Source organism: Haemaphysalis longicornis, unplaced genomic scaffold, assembly GCF_048455015.1.
Source record: "Haemaphysalis longicornis isolate Haplotype H1 unplaced genomic scaffold, Haemaphysalis longicornis Haplotype H1 scaffold_4, whole genome shotgun sequence".
NCBI lineage: Eukaryota > Metazoa > Arthropoda > Arachnida > Ixodida > Ixodidae > Haemaphysalis > Haemaphysalis longicornis.
This window is the reverse complement of record NW_027526361.1, coordinates 210,182,932-210,194,425: the sequence shown is the minus strand read 5'-3', so window position 1 is coordinate 210,194,425 and position 11,494 is coordinate 210,182,932. Positions and strand designations below refer to the sequence as shown.

The 11,494-nt window shown below is 50.2% G+C and overlaps 4 non-coding genes across 4 annotated transcripts; all 4 read left to right on the top strand.

Annotated features, from left to right (window-relative positions):
- The first annotated feature begins 2,998 nt into the window (after positions 1-2,998).
- Trnat-agu (transfer RNA threonine (anticodon AGU)) lies at positions 2,999-3,071 on the top strand. The gene has a single exon. It is a non-coding gene; the product is annotated as a tRNA-Thr (tRNA).
- Positions 3,072-5,250: 2,179 nt separating this feature from the next.
- Trnat-ggu (transfer RNA threonine (anticodon GGU)) lies at positions 5,251-5,323 on the top strand. The gene has a single exon. It is a non-coding gene; the product is annotated as a tRNA-Thr (tRNA).
- A 1,734-nt stretch (positions 5,324-7,057) lies between these two features.
- Positions 7,058-7,130, top strand: Trnas-gcu (transfer RNA serine (anticodon GCU)). The gene has a single exon. It is a non-coding gene; the product is annotated as a tRNA-Ser (tRNA).
- Positions 7,131-10,214: 3,084 nt separating this feature from the next.
- Positions 10,215-10,287, top strand: Trnat-ggu (transfer RNA threonine (anticodon GGU)). The gene has a single exon. It is a non-coding gene; the product is annotated as a tRNA-Thr (tRNA).
- Positions 10,288-11,494: the final 1,207 nt, after the last annotated feature.

Below are 11,494 nucleotides of genomic sequence, written 5' to 3'. Positions count from 1 at the left end.
CCAATTCTTATTTCTGTCTTATTTTAAACGAGCCCCTTATTTCCTATTCTGAATCGCTACATGCATTGCAAGGGCCTCTGTTCTGGCAGTCTTGATGCAATAGGGAGCTTAAGAGGGTACAACGCTGGTCGACCACTCTCGACATGTCGTAGACGCTCGAGTCACGGCCCGGGGTTCAAAAGAAGGTCCCCTTCACCCCGAGTAGTCCGATTGGCGCTGGCTACCACCCCCAAGTGCAGGAAACCAAAACACCTGAACATAAATACCTCAGAAAGTGGAGGCTAAAGTAGCCCTGCCGGTAGCGTAGTGGTTATCGCACCAGACCGGTATTCTGGTGGTTGTGGTTTCGCATCCCACCTAGCGGGCATTTTTTCTCCACTTCCTTATTTTCCAAATTCTTCGTCTTGAACTACTTATTTTTCCCCTTGGCTTTCCGAGGTCTTTTTGACTGCCAATTCTTATTTCTGTCTTATTTTCAACGAGCCCCTCATTTCCTATTCTGATTCGCTACATGCATAGCGAGGGCCTCTGTTCTGGCAGCCTTGGTGCCATAGAGAGATTAAGAGGGTTCAACGCTGGTCGACCACTCTCGACATGTCGTAGACGCTCGAGTCACGGCCCGGGGTTTAAAAGAAGGTCCCCTTCACCCCGAGTACTCCGATTGGCGCTGGCTACCACCCCCAAGCGCAGGAAACAAAAACACCTGAACATAAATACTCCAGAAAGTGGAGGCGAAAGTAGCCCCGCCGGTAGCGTAGTGGTTATCGCACCAGACCGGTATTCTGGAGGTCGGGGTTTCGGATCTGTCCTGGCGGCCATTTTTTTCTCCACTTTATTATTTTCCAAATTCTTTATCTTGAGCTACTACATCCTCCCCTTTGCTTTCCGAGGTCTTCTTGATTGCCAGCTCTTATTTCTGTTTTATTTTCAACGAGCCCCTCATTTCCTATTCGGATTCGCTACACGCATAGCGAGGGCCTCTGTTCTGGCAGTCTTGGTGCCATAGGAAGCTGAAGAGGATTGAACGCTGGTTGGCCACTCTCGACATGTCGTAGACGCTCGAGTCACGGCCCGGGGGTTAAAAAGAAGGTCCCCTTCACCCAGAGTAGTCCGAGTGGCGCTGGCTACCACCCCCAATCGCAGGAAACAAAAACACCTGAACATAAATACCACAGAAAGTGGAGGCGAAAGTAGCCCCGCCGGTAGCGTAGGGGTTATCGCACCAGACTGGTATTCTGGAGGTCGTGCGTTCGGATCCCTCGTGGCGGCTATTTTTTCTCCACTTTCTTATTTTCCAAATTCTTTATCTTGAGCTACTACATCCTCCCCTTTGCTTTCCAAGGTCTTCTTGATTGCCAATTCTTTTTTCTGTCTTATTTTCAACGAGCCCCTCATTTCCTAATCGGATTCGCTACATAAATAGCGAGGGCCTCAGTTCTGGCAGTCCTGGTGCCATAGGGAGCTTAAGAGGGTTCAACGCTGGTTGACCACTCTCGACATGTCGTAGACGCTCGAGTCACGGCCCGTGGGTTAAAAAGAAGGTCCCCTTCACCCCCAGTAGTCCGAGTGGCGCTGGGTACCACCCCCAAGTGCAGCAAACAGAAACACCTGAACATAAATACCCCAGGAGGCTAAAGTAGCCCCGCCAGTAGCGTAGTGGTTATCGCACCTGACCGGTATTCTGGAGGTCGTGGTTTCGGATCTCTCCGGGCGGGCATTTTTTCTCCACTTTCTTATTTTCCAAATTTTTATCTCGAGCTACTACATCCTCCCCTTTGCTTTCCGAGGTCTTCTTGATTTCCAAGTCTTTTTTCTGTCTTATTTTCAATGAGCCCCTCATTTCCTATTCGGATTCGCTACATGCATAGCGAGGGCCTCTGTTCTGGGAGTCTTGGTGCCATAGGGAGCTTAAGAGGCTTCAACGCTGGTCGACCACTCTCGACATGTAGTAGACGCTCGAGTCACGGCCCGGGGGTTAAAAAGAAGGTCCCCTTCACCCCGAGTAGTCCGAGTGGCGCTGGCTACCAGCCCCAAGCGCAGGGAACACAAACACCTCAACAGAAATACCCCAGAAAGTGGAGGCGAAAGTTGCCCCGCCGGTAGCGTAGTGGTTATCGCACCAGACTGGTATTCTGGAGGTCGTGGGTTCGGATCCCTCCTGGGGCTGTTTTTTTCTTCACTTTCTTATTTTCCAAATTCTTTATCTTGAGCTACTACATCCTCCCCTTTGCTTTCCGAGGTCTTCTTGATTGCCAATTCTTATTTCTGTCTTATTTTAAACGAGCCCCTCATTTCCTATTCGGATTCGCTACATGCACAGCGAGGGCCTCTGTTCTGGCAGTCTTGGTGCCGTAGGGAGATTAAGAGGGTTAAACGCTGCTTGACCGTTCTCGACGTATCGTAGACGCTCGAGTCACAGCCCGGCGGTTAAAAAGAAGGTCCCCTTCACCCCGAGTAGTCCGAGTGGCGCTGGCTACCACCCCCAAGCACAGGAAACAAAAACACCTGAACATAAATACCTCAGAAAGTGGAGGCTAAAGTAACCATGCCGGTAGCATAGTGGTTGTCGCACCAGACCGGTATTCTGTAGGTCGTGGGTTCAGATCCCACCTGGCGGGCATTTTTTCTCCACTTTCCTTTTTTCCAAATTCTTTATCTTGAGGTACTACATCCTCCCCTTTGCTTTACGAGGTCTTCTTGACTGGCAATTCTTATTTCTGTCTTATTTTCAACGAGCCCCTCATTTACTATTCTGATTCGCTACTTGAGGAGCGAGGGCCTCTGTTCTGGCAGTCTTGGTGCCATAGGAAGCTTAAGAGGGTTCAACGCTGGTCGACCACTCTCGACATATTGTAGACGCTCGAGTCACGGCCCGGGGGAAAAAAACAAGGTCCCCTTCATACCGAATAGTCCGAGTGGCGCTGGCTACCAGCCCCAAGCGCAGGAAACACAAAAGACCTCAACATAAATACCCCAGAAATTGGAGGCTAAAGTAGCCCCGCTGGTAGTGTAGTGGTTATCACACCAGACCAGTATTCTGAAGGTCGTGGGTTCGGATCCCACCTGGCGGGCATTTTTTCTCAGCTTTCCTATTTTCCAAATTCTTTATCTTCATCTACAACATCCTCTCCTTAGCTTTCCGAGGTATTCTTTACTGCAAATTCTTATTTCTGTCTTATTTTCAACGAGCCCCTCAATTCATATCTGATTCGCTACATGCATAGCGAGGGCCTCTGTTCTGGCAGTCTTGGTGCCATAGGGAGCTTAAGAGGGTTCAACGCTGGTCCACCACTCTTGACATGTCGTAGACGCTCGAGTCACGGCCCGGGGGTCAAAAGAAGGTCCCCTTCACCCCGAGTAGTCCGAGCGGCGCTGGCTAACACCCCCAAGCGCAGGAAACAGAAACACCTGAACATAAATACCTCAGAAAGTGGAGGATAAAGTAACTATGCCGGTAGCGTAGTGGTTATCGCACCAGACCGGTATTCTGGGGGTCGTGGGTTAGTATCCCACCTGGCGGGCATTTTTTCTCAGCTTTCTTATTTTCCAAATTCTTTATCTTCAGCTACTACATCCTCCCCTTTGCTTTCCGAGGTATTCTTGACTGCCAATTCTTATTTCTGTCTTATTTTCAACTAGCCCCTCATTTCCTATTCTGATTCGCTACATGCATAACGAGGGCCTCGGTTCTGGAGTCTTGGTGCCATAGGGAGCTGAAGAGGATTGAACGCTGGTTTGCCACTCTCGACATGTCGTAGACGCTCGAGTCACGGCCCGGCGGTAAAAAAGAAGGTCCCCTTCACCCCGAGTAGTCCGAATGGCGCTGGCTACCATCCCAAGCGAAGGACACAAAAACACCTGAACATAAATACCTCAGAATGTGGAGGCTAAAGGTACCATGCCGGTAGCGTAGTGGTTATCGCACCAGACCGGTATTCTGGAGGTCGTGGGTTCAGATCCCACCTGGCGGGCATTTTTTCTCCACTTTCTTATTTTCCAAATTCTTTATCTTCAGCTACTACATCCTCCCCTTTGCTTTCCGAGGTATTCTTGACTGCCAATTCTTATTTCTGTCTTATTTTCAACTAGCCTCTCATTTCCTATTCTGATTCGCTACATGCATAGCGAGGGCCTCTGTTCTGGCAGTCTTGGTGCCATAGGGAGCTTAAGAGGGTTCAACGCTGGTCGACCACTCTCGACATGTCGTAGACGGTCGAGTTTCGGCCCGTAGGTTGAAAACAAGGTCCCCTTCACCCCGAGTAGTCCGAGTGGCGCTGGCTACCACCCCCAAGCGCAGGAAACAAAAACACCTGAACATAAATACCACAGAAAGTGGAGGCGAAAGTAGCCCCGCTGGTAGCGTAGTGGTTATCGCACCAGACTGGTATTCTGGACGTCGTGATTCGGATCCCTCGTGGCGGCTATTTTTTTCTCCACTTTCTTATTTTCCAAATTCTTTATCTTGAGCTACTACATCCTCCCCTTTGCTTTCCAAGGTCTTCTTGATTGCCAATTCTTTTTTCTGTCTTATTTTCAACGAGCCCCTCATTTCCTAATCGGATTCGCTACATGAATAGCGAGGGCCTCAGTTCTGGCAGTCTTGGTTCCATAGGGAGCTTAAGAGGGTTCAACGCTGGTTGACCACTATCGACATGTTGTAGACGCTCGAGTCACGGCCCGAGGGTTCAAAAGAAGGTCCCCTTCACCCCGAGTAGTCCGAGTGGCGCTGGCTACCAGCCCCAAGCGCAGGAAACAAAACACCTGAACATAAATACCCCAGAAAGTGGAGGCGAAAGTTGCCCCGCCGGAAGCGCAGTGGTATCGCACCAGACTGGTATTCTGGAGGTCGTGGTTTGGATCCCTCCTGGCGGCTATTTTTTTCTCCACTTTCTTATTTTCCAAATTCTTTATCTTGAGCTACTACATCCTCCCCTTTGCTTTACGAGGTCTTCTTGACTGGCAATTCTTATTTCTGTCTTATTTTCATCGAGCCCCTGATTTCCTATTCTGATTCGCTACTTGCAGAGCGAGGGCCTCTGTTCTGGCAGTCAGGTGCCATAGGAAGCTTAAGAGGGTTCAACGCTGGTCGACCACTCTCGACATGTCGTAGATGCTCGAGTCACGGCCCGGGGGTTAAAAAGAAGGTCCCTTCACCCCGAGTAGTCCGAGTGGCGCTGGCTACCAGCCCCAAGCGCAGGAAACAAAAACACCTGAACGTAAATAACCCAGAAAGTGGAGGCGAAAGTAGCCCCGCCAGTAGCGTAGTGGTTATCGCACCAGACTGGTATTCTGGAGGTCGTGGGTTCAGATCCCACCTGGCGGGTATTTTTTCTTCACTTTCTTATTTTGCAAATTCTTTATCTTGAGCTACTACATCCTCCCCTTTGCTTTCCTAGGTCTGCTTGACTGACAATTCTTTTTTGTGTCTTATTTTCAACGAGCCCCTCATTTCCTATTCGGATTCGCTACACGCATAGCGAGGGCCTCTGTTCTGGCAGTCTTCGTGCCATAGGGATCTGAAGAGGGTTGAACGCTGGTTGGCCACTCTCGACATGTCGTAGACGCTCGAGTCACGGCCCGGAGGTTAAAAAGAAGGTCCCCTTCACCCCGAGTAGTCCGAGTGGCGCTGGCTACCAGCCCCAAGCGCAGGGAACAAAAACACCTGAACATAAATACCCCAGAAAGTGGCGGCGAAAGTAGCCCCGCCGGTAGCGTAGTGGTTATCGCACCAGACCGGTATTCTGGAGGTCGTGGGTTCAGATCCCACCTGGCGGGCATTTTTTCTCCACTTTCTTATTTTCCAAATTCTTTATTTTCAGCTACTACATCCTCCCCTTTGCTTTCCGAGGTCTTCTTGATTGCCAATTCTTTTTTCTGTCTTATTTTCAACGAGCCCCTCATTTCCTAATCGGATTCGCTACATGAATAGCGAGGGCCTCAGTTCTGGCAGTCTTGGTGCCATAGGGAGCTTAAGAGGGTTCAACGCTGGTTGACCACTCTCGACATGTCGTAGACGCTCGAGTCACGGCCCGGGGGTTAAAAAGAAGGTCCCCTTCACCACGAGTAGTCCGAGTGGCGCTGGCTACCAGCCCCAAGCGCAGGAAACAAAAACACCCGAACATAAATACCCCAGAAAGTGGAGGCTAAAGTAGCCCCGCTGGTAGTATAGTGGTTATCACACCAGACCAGTATTCTGAAGGTCGTGGGTTCGGATCCCACCTGGCGAGCATTTTTTCTCAGCTTTCCTATTTTCCAAATTCTTTATCTTCATCTACAACATCCTCCCCTTTGCTTTCCGAGGTATTCTTGACTGCAAATTCTTATTTTTGTCTCATTTTCAACGAGCCCCTCAATTCATATCTGATTTGCTACATGCATAGCGAGGGCCTCAGTTCTGGCAGTCTTGGTGCCATAGGGAGCTTAAGAGGGTTCAACGCTGGTCGACCACTCTCGACATATCGTAGACGCTCGAGTCACGGCCCGGGGGTTGAAAAGAAGGTCCCCTTCACCGCGAGTAGTCCGAGTGGCGCTGGCTACCACCCCCAAGCGCAGGAAACAAAAACACCTGAACATAAATACCACAGAAAGTGGAGGCGAAAGTAGCCCCGCCGGTAGCGTAGTGGTTATCGCACCAGACTGGTATTCTGGAGGTCGTGGGTTCGGATCCCTCCTGGCGGCTATTTTTTTCTCCACTTTCTTATTTTCCAACTTCTTTATCTTGAGCTACTACATCCTCCCCTTTGCTTTCCGAGGTCTTCTTGATTGCCAATTCTTTTTTCTGTCTTATTTTCAACGAGCCCCTCATTTCCTATTCGGATTCGCTACATGCACAGTGAGGGCCTCTGTTCTGGCAGTCTTGGTGCCCTAGGGAGCTTAAGAGGGTTCAACGCTGGTTGACCACTCTCGACATGTCGTAGACGCTCGGGTCACGGCCTGGGGGTTAAAAAGAAGGTCCCCTTCACACTGAGTAGTCCGAGTGGCGCTGGCTACCACCCCCAAGTGCAGGAAACAATAACACCTGAACATAAATACCCCAGAAAGTGGAGGCTAAAGTACCCCGCCGGTAGCGTAGTGGTTATCCAACCAGACTGCTATTCTGGAGGTCGTGGGCTCGAATCCCACCTGGCGGGGATTTTTTCTCAGCCTTCATTTTTTTCCAAATTCTTTATCTTCAGCTACTACATCCTCCCCTTTGCTTTGCGAGGTCTTCTTGACTGCCAATTCTTATTTCTGTCTTATTTTCAAGGAGCCCCTCAATTCATATCTGATTCGCTACATGCATAGCGATGGCCTCTTTTCTGGCAGTCTTGGTGCCATTGGGAGCTTAAGAGGGTTTAACGCTGGTTGACTACTCTCGACATGTCGTCGACGCTCGAGTCACGGCCTGGGGAGGAAAGAAGGTCCCCTTCACCCTGAGTAGTCCGAGTGGCGCTGGCTACCACCCCCAAGTGCAGGAAACCATAACACCTGAACATAAATACCCCAGAAAGTGGAGGCGAAAGTAGCCCCGCCGGTAGCGTAGTGGTTATCGCACCAGACTGGTATTCTGGAGGTCGTGGGTTGAGATCTCACCTGGCGGGTATTTTTTCTCCACTTTCCTATTTTGCAAATTCTTTATCTTGAGCTACTGCATCCTCCCCTTTGCTTTCCAAGGTCTTCTTGACTGCCAATTCTTTTTTCGGTCTTATTTTCAACTAGCCCCTTATTCCCTATTCTGATTCGCTACATGCATAGCAAGGGCCTCTGTTCGGGCAGTCTTGGTGCCATAGGGAGCCTAAGAGGGTTCAACACTGGTCGACCACTCTCGACATGTCGTAGACGCTCGAGTCACGGCCCGGGGGTTAAAAAGAAGGTCCCCTTCACCCCGCGTAGTCCGAGTGGCGCTGGCTACCACCCCCAAGCGCAGGAAACAAAAACACCTGAACATAAATACCACAGAAAGTGGAGGCGAAAGTAGCCCCGCCGGTAGCGTAGTGGTTATCGCACCAGACCGGTATTCTGGGGGTCGTGGGTTCGTATCCCACCTGGCGGGCATTTTTTCTCAGCTTTCTTATTTTCCAAATTCTTTATCTTCAGCTACTACATCCTCCCCTTTGCTTTCCGAGGTATTCTTGACTGCAAATTTTTATTTCTGTCTCTTTTTCAACGAGCCCCTCAATTCATATCTGATTTGCTACATGCATAGCGAGGGCCTCTGTTCTGGCAGTCTTGGTGCCATAGGGAGATTAAGAGGGTTCAACGCTGGTCGACCACTCTCGACATGTCATCGACGCTCGAGGCACGGCCTGGGGGTTAAAAAGAAGGTCCCCTTCACCCTGAGTAGTCCGAGTGGCGCTGGCTACCACCCCCAAGTGTAGGAAACCATAACACCTGAACATATATACCCCAGAAAGTTAAGGCTAAAGTAGCCCCGCCAGTAGCGTAGTGGTTGTCGCACCAGGCCGGTATTCTGAAGATCGTGGTTTCGGATCCCACCTGGCGGGCATTTTTTCTCCACTTTCTTATTTTCCAAATTCTTTATCTCGAGCTACTACATCTTCTCCTTTGCTTTCCGAGCTCTTCTTGATTGCCTATTCTTATTTCTGTCTTATTTTCAACGAGCACCTCATTTCCTATTCGGATTCGCTACACGCATAGCGAGGGCCTCTGTTCTGGCAGTCTTGGTGCCATAGGGAGCTGAAGAGGGTTGAACGCTGGTTGGCCACTCTCGACATGTCGTAGACGCTCGAGTCACGGCCCGGCGGTTAAAAAGAAGGTCCCCTTCACCCCCAGTAGTCCGAGTGGCGCTGGCTACCACCCCCAAGCGCAGGAAACAAAAACACCTGAACATAAATACCCCAGAAAGTGGAGGCGAAAGTTGCCCCACCGGTAGCGTAGTGGTTATCGCACCAGACTGGTATTCTGGAGGTCGTGGGCTCGGATCCCACCTGGCGGGCATTTTTTCTCAGCCTTCATTTTTTTCCAAATTCTTTATCTTCAGCTACTACATCCTCCCCTTTGCTTTGCGAGGTCTTCTTGACTGCCAATTCTTATTTCTGTCTTATTTTCAAAGAGCCCCTCAATTCATATCTGATTCGCTACATGCATAGCGATGGCCTCTTTTCTGGCAGTCTTGGTGCCATTGGGAGCTTAAGAGGGTTTAACGCTGGTTGACTACTCTGGACATGTCGTCGACGCTCGAGTCACGGCCTGGGGAGGAAAGAAGGTCCCCTTCACCCTGAGTAGTCCGAGTGGCGCTGGCTACCACCCCCAAGTGCAGGAAACCATAACACCTGAACATAAATACCCCAGAAAGTGGAGGCGAAAGTAGCCCCGCCGGTAGCGTAGTGGTTATCGCACCAGACTGGTATTCTGGAGGTCGTGGGTTGAGATCTCACCTGGCGGGTATTTTTTCTCCACTTTCCTATTTTGCAAATTCTTTATCTTGAGCTACTGCATCCTCCCCTTTGCTTTCCAAGGTCTTCTTGACTGCCAATTCTTTTTTCGGTCTTATTTTCAACTAGCCCCTTATTCCCTATTCTGATTCGCTACATGCATAGCAAGGGCCTCTGTTCTGGCAGTCTTGGTGCCATAGGGAGCCTAAGAGGGTTCAACACTGGTCGACCACTCTCGACATGTCGTAGACGCTCGAGTCACGGCCCGGGGGTTAAAAAGAAGGTCCCCTTTACCCCGCGTAGTCCGAGTGGCGCTGGCTACCACCCCCAAGCGCAGGAAACAAAAACACCTGAACATAAATACCACAGAAAGTGGAGGCGAAAGTAGCCCCGCCGGTAGCGTAGTGGTTATCGCACCAGACCGGTATTCTGGGGGTCGTGGGTTCGTATCCCACCTGGCGGGCATTTTTTCTCAGCTTTCTTATTTTGCAAATTCTTTATCTTCAGCTACTACATCCTCCCCTTTGCTTTCCGAGGTATTCTTGACTGCCAATTTTTATTTCTGTCTTATTTTCAACTAGCCCATCATTTCCTATTCTGATTCGCTACATGCATAACGAGGGCCTCGGTTCTGGAGTCTTGGTGCCATAGGGAGCTTAAGTGGTTTCAACGCTGGTCGACCACTCTCGAAATGTCGTAGACGCTCGAGTCACGGCCCGGGGGTTAAAAAGAAGGTCCCCTTCACCCCGAGTAGTCCGAGTGGCGCTGGCTACCAGCCCCAAGCCAGGAAACAAAAACACCTGAACGTAAATAACCCAGAAAGTGGAGGCGAAAGTAGCCCCGCCAGTAGCGTAGTGGTTATCGCACCAGACTGGTATTCTGGAGGTCGTGGGTTCAGATCCCACCTGGTGGGTATTTTTTCTCCACTTTCTTATTTTGCAAATTCTTTATCTTGAGCTACTACATCCTCCCCTTTGCTTTCCTAGGTCTTCTTGACTGCCAATTCTTTTTTCTGTCTTATTTTCAACTAGCCCCTTATTTCCTATTCTGATTCGCAACATGCATAGCAAGGGCCTCTGTTCCGGCAGTCTTGGTGCCATAGGGAGCTTAAGAGGGTTCAACACTGGTCGACCACTCTCGACATGTCGTAGACGCTCGAGTAACGGCCCGGGGGTTAAAAAGAAGGTCCCCTTCACCCCGAGTAGTCCGAGTGGCGCTGGGTACCACCCCCAAGTGGAGCAAACCAAAACAAGTGAACATAAATACCCCAGGAGGCTAAAGTAGCCCCGCCGGTAGCGTAGTGGTTATCGCACCTGACCGGTATTCTGGAGGTCGTGGTTTCGGATCTCTCCGGGCGGCCATTTTTTTCTCCACTTTCTTATTTTCCAAATTCTTTATCTCGAGCTACTACATTTTCCCCTTTGCTTTCCGAGGTCTTCTTGACTGCAAATTCTTATTTCTGTCTTATTTTCAATGAGCCCCTCATTTCCTATTCGGATTCGCTACATGCATAGCGAGGGCCTCTTCTGGGAGTCTTGGTGCCATAGGGAGCTTATGAGGGTTCAACGCTGGTCGACCACTCTCGACATGTCGTAGACGCTCGAGTCACGGCCCGGGGGTTAAAAAGAAGGTCGCCTTCACCCCGAGTAGTCCGAGTGGCGCTGGCTACCAGCCCCAAGCGCCGGGAACAAAAACACCTGAACATAAATACCCCAGAAAGTGGAGGCGAAAGTAGCCCCGCCGGTAGCGTAGTGGTTATCGCACCAGACCGGTATTCTGGAGGTCGTGGGTTCAGATCCCACCTGGCGGGCATTTTTTCTCCAATTTCTTATTTTCCAAATTCTTTATCTTCAACTACTACATCCTCCCCTTTGCTTTCCGAGGTATTCTTGACTGCCAATTCTAATTTCTTTCTTATTTTCATCTAGCCCCTAATTTCCTCTTCTGATTCGCTACATGCATAGCGTGGGCCTCTGTTCTGGCAGTCTTGGTGCCATAGGGTGCTTAAGAGGGTTCAACGCTGGTCGACCACTCTCGAAATGACGTAGACGCTCGAGTCACGCCCCGGGGGTTGAAAACAAGGTCCCCTTCACCCCGAGTAGTCTGAGTGGCGCTGACTA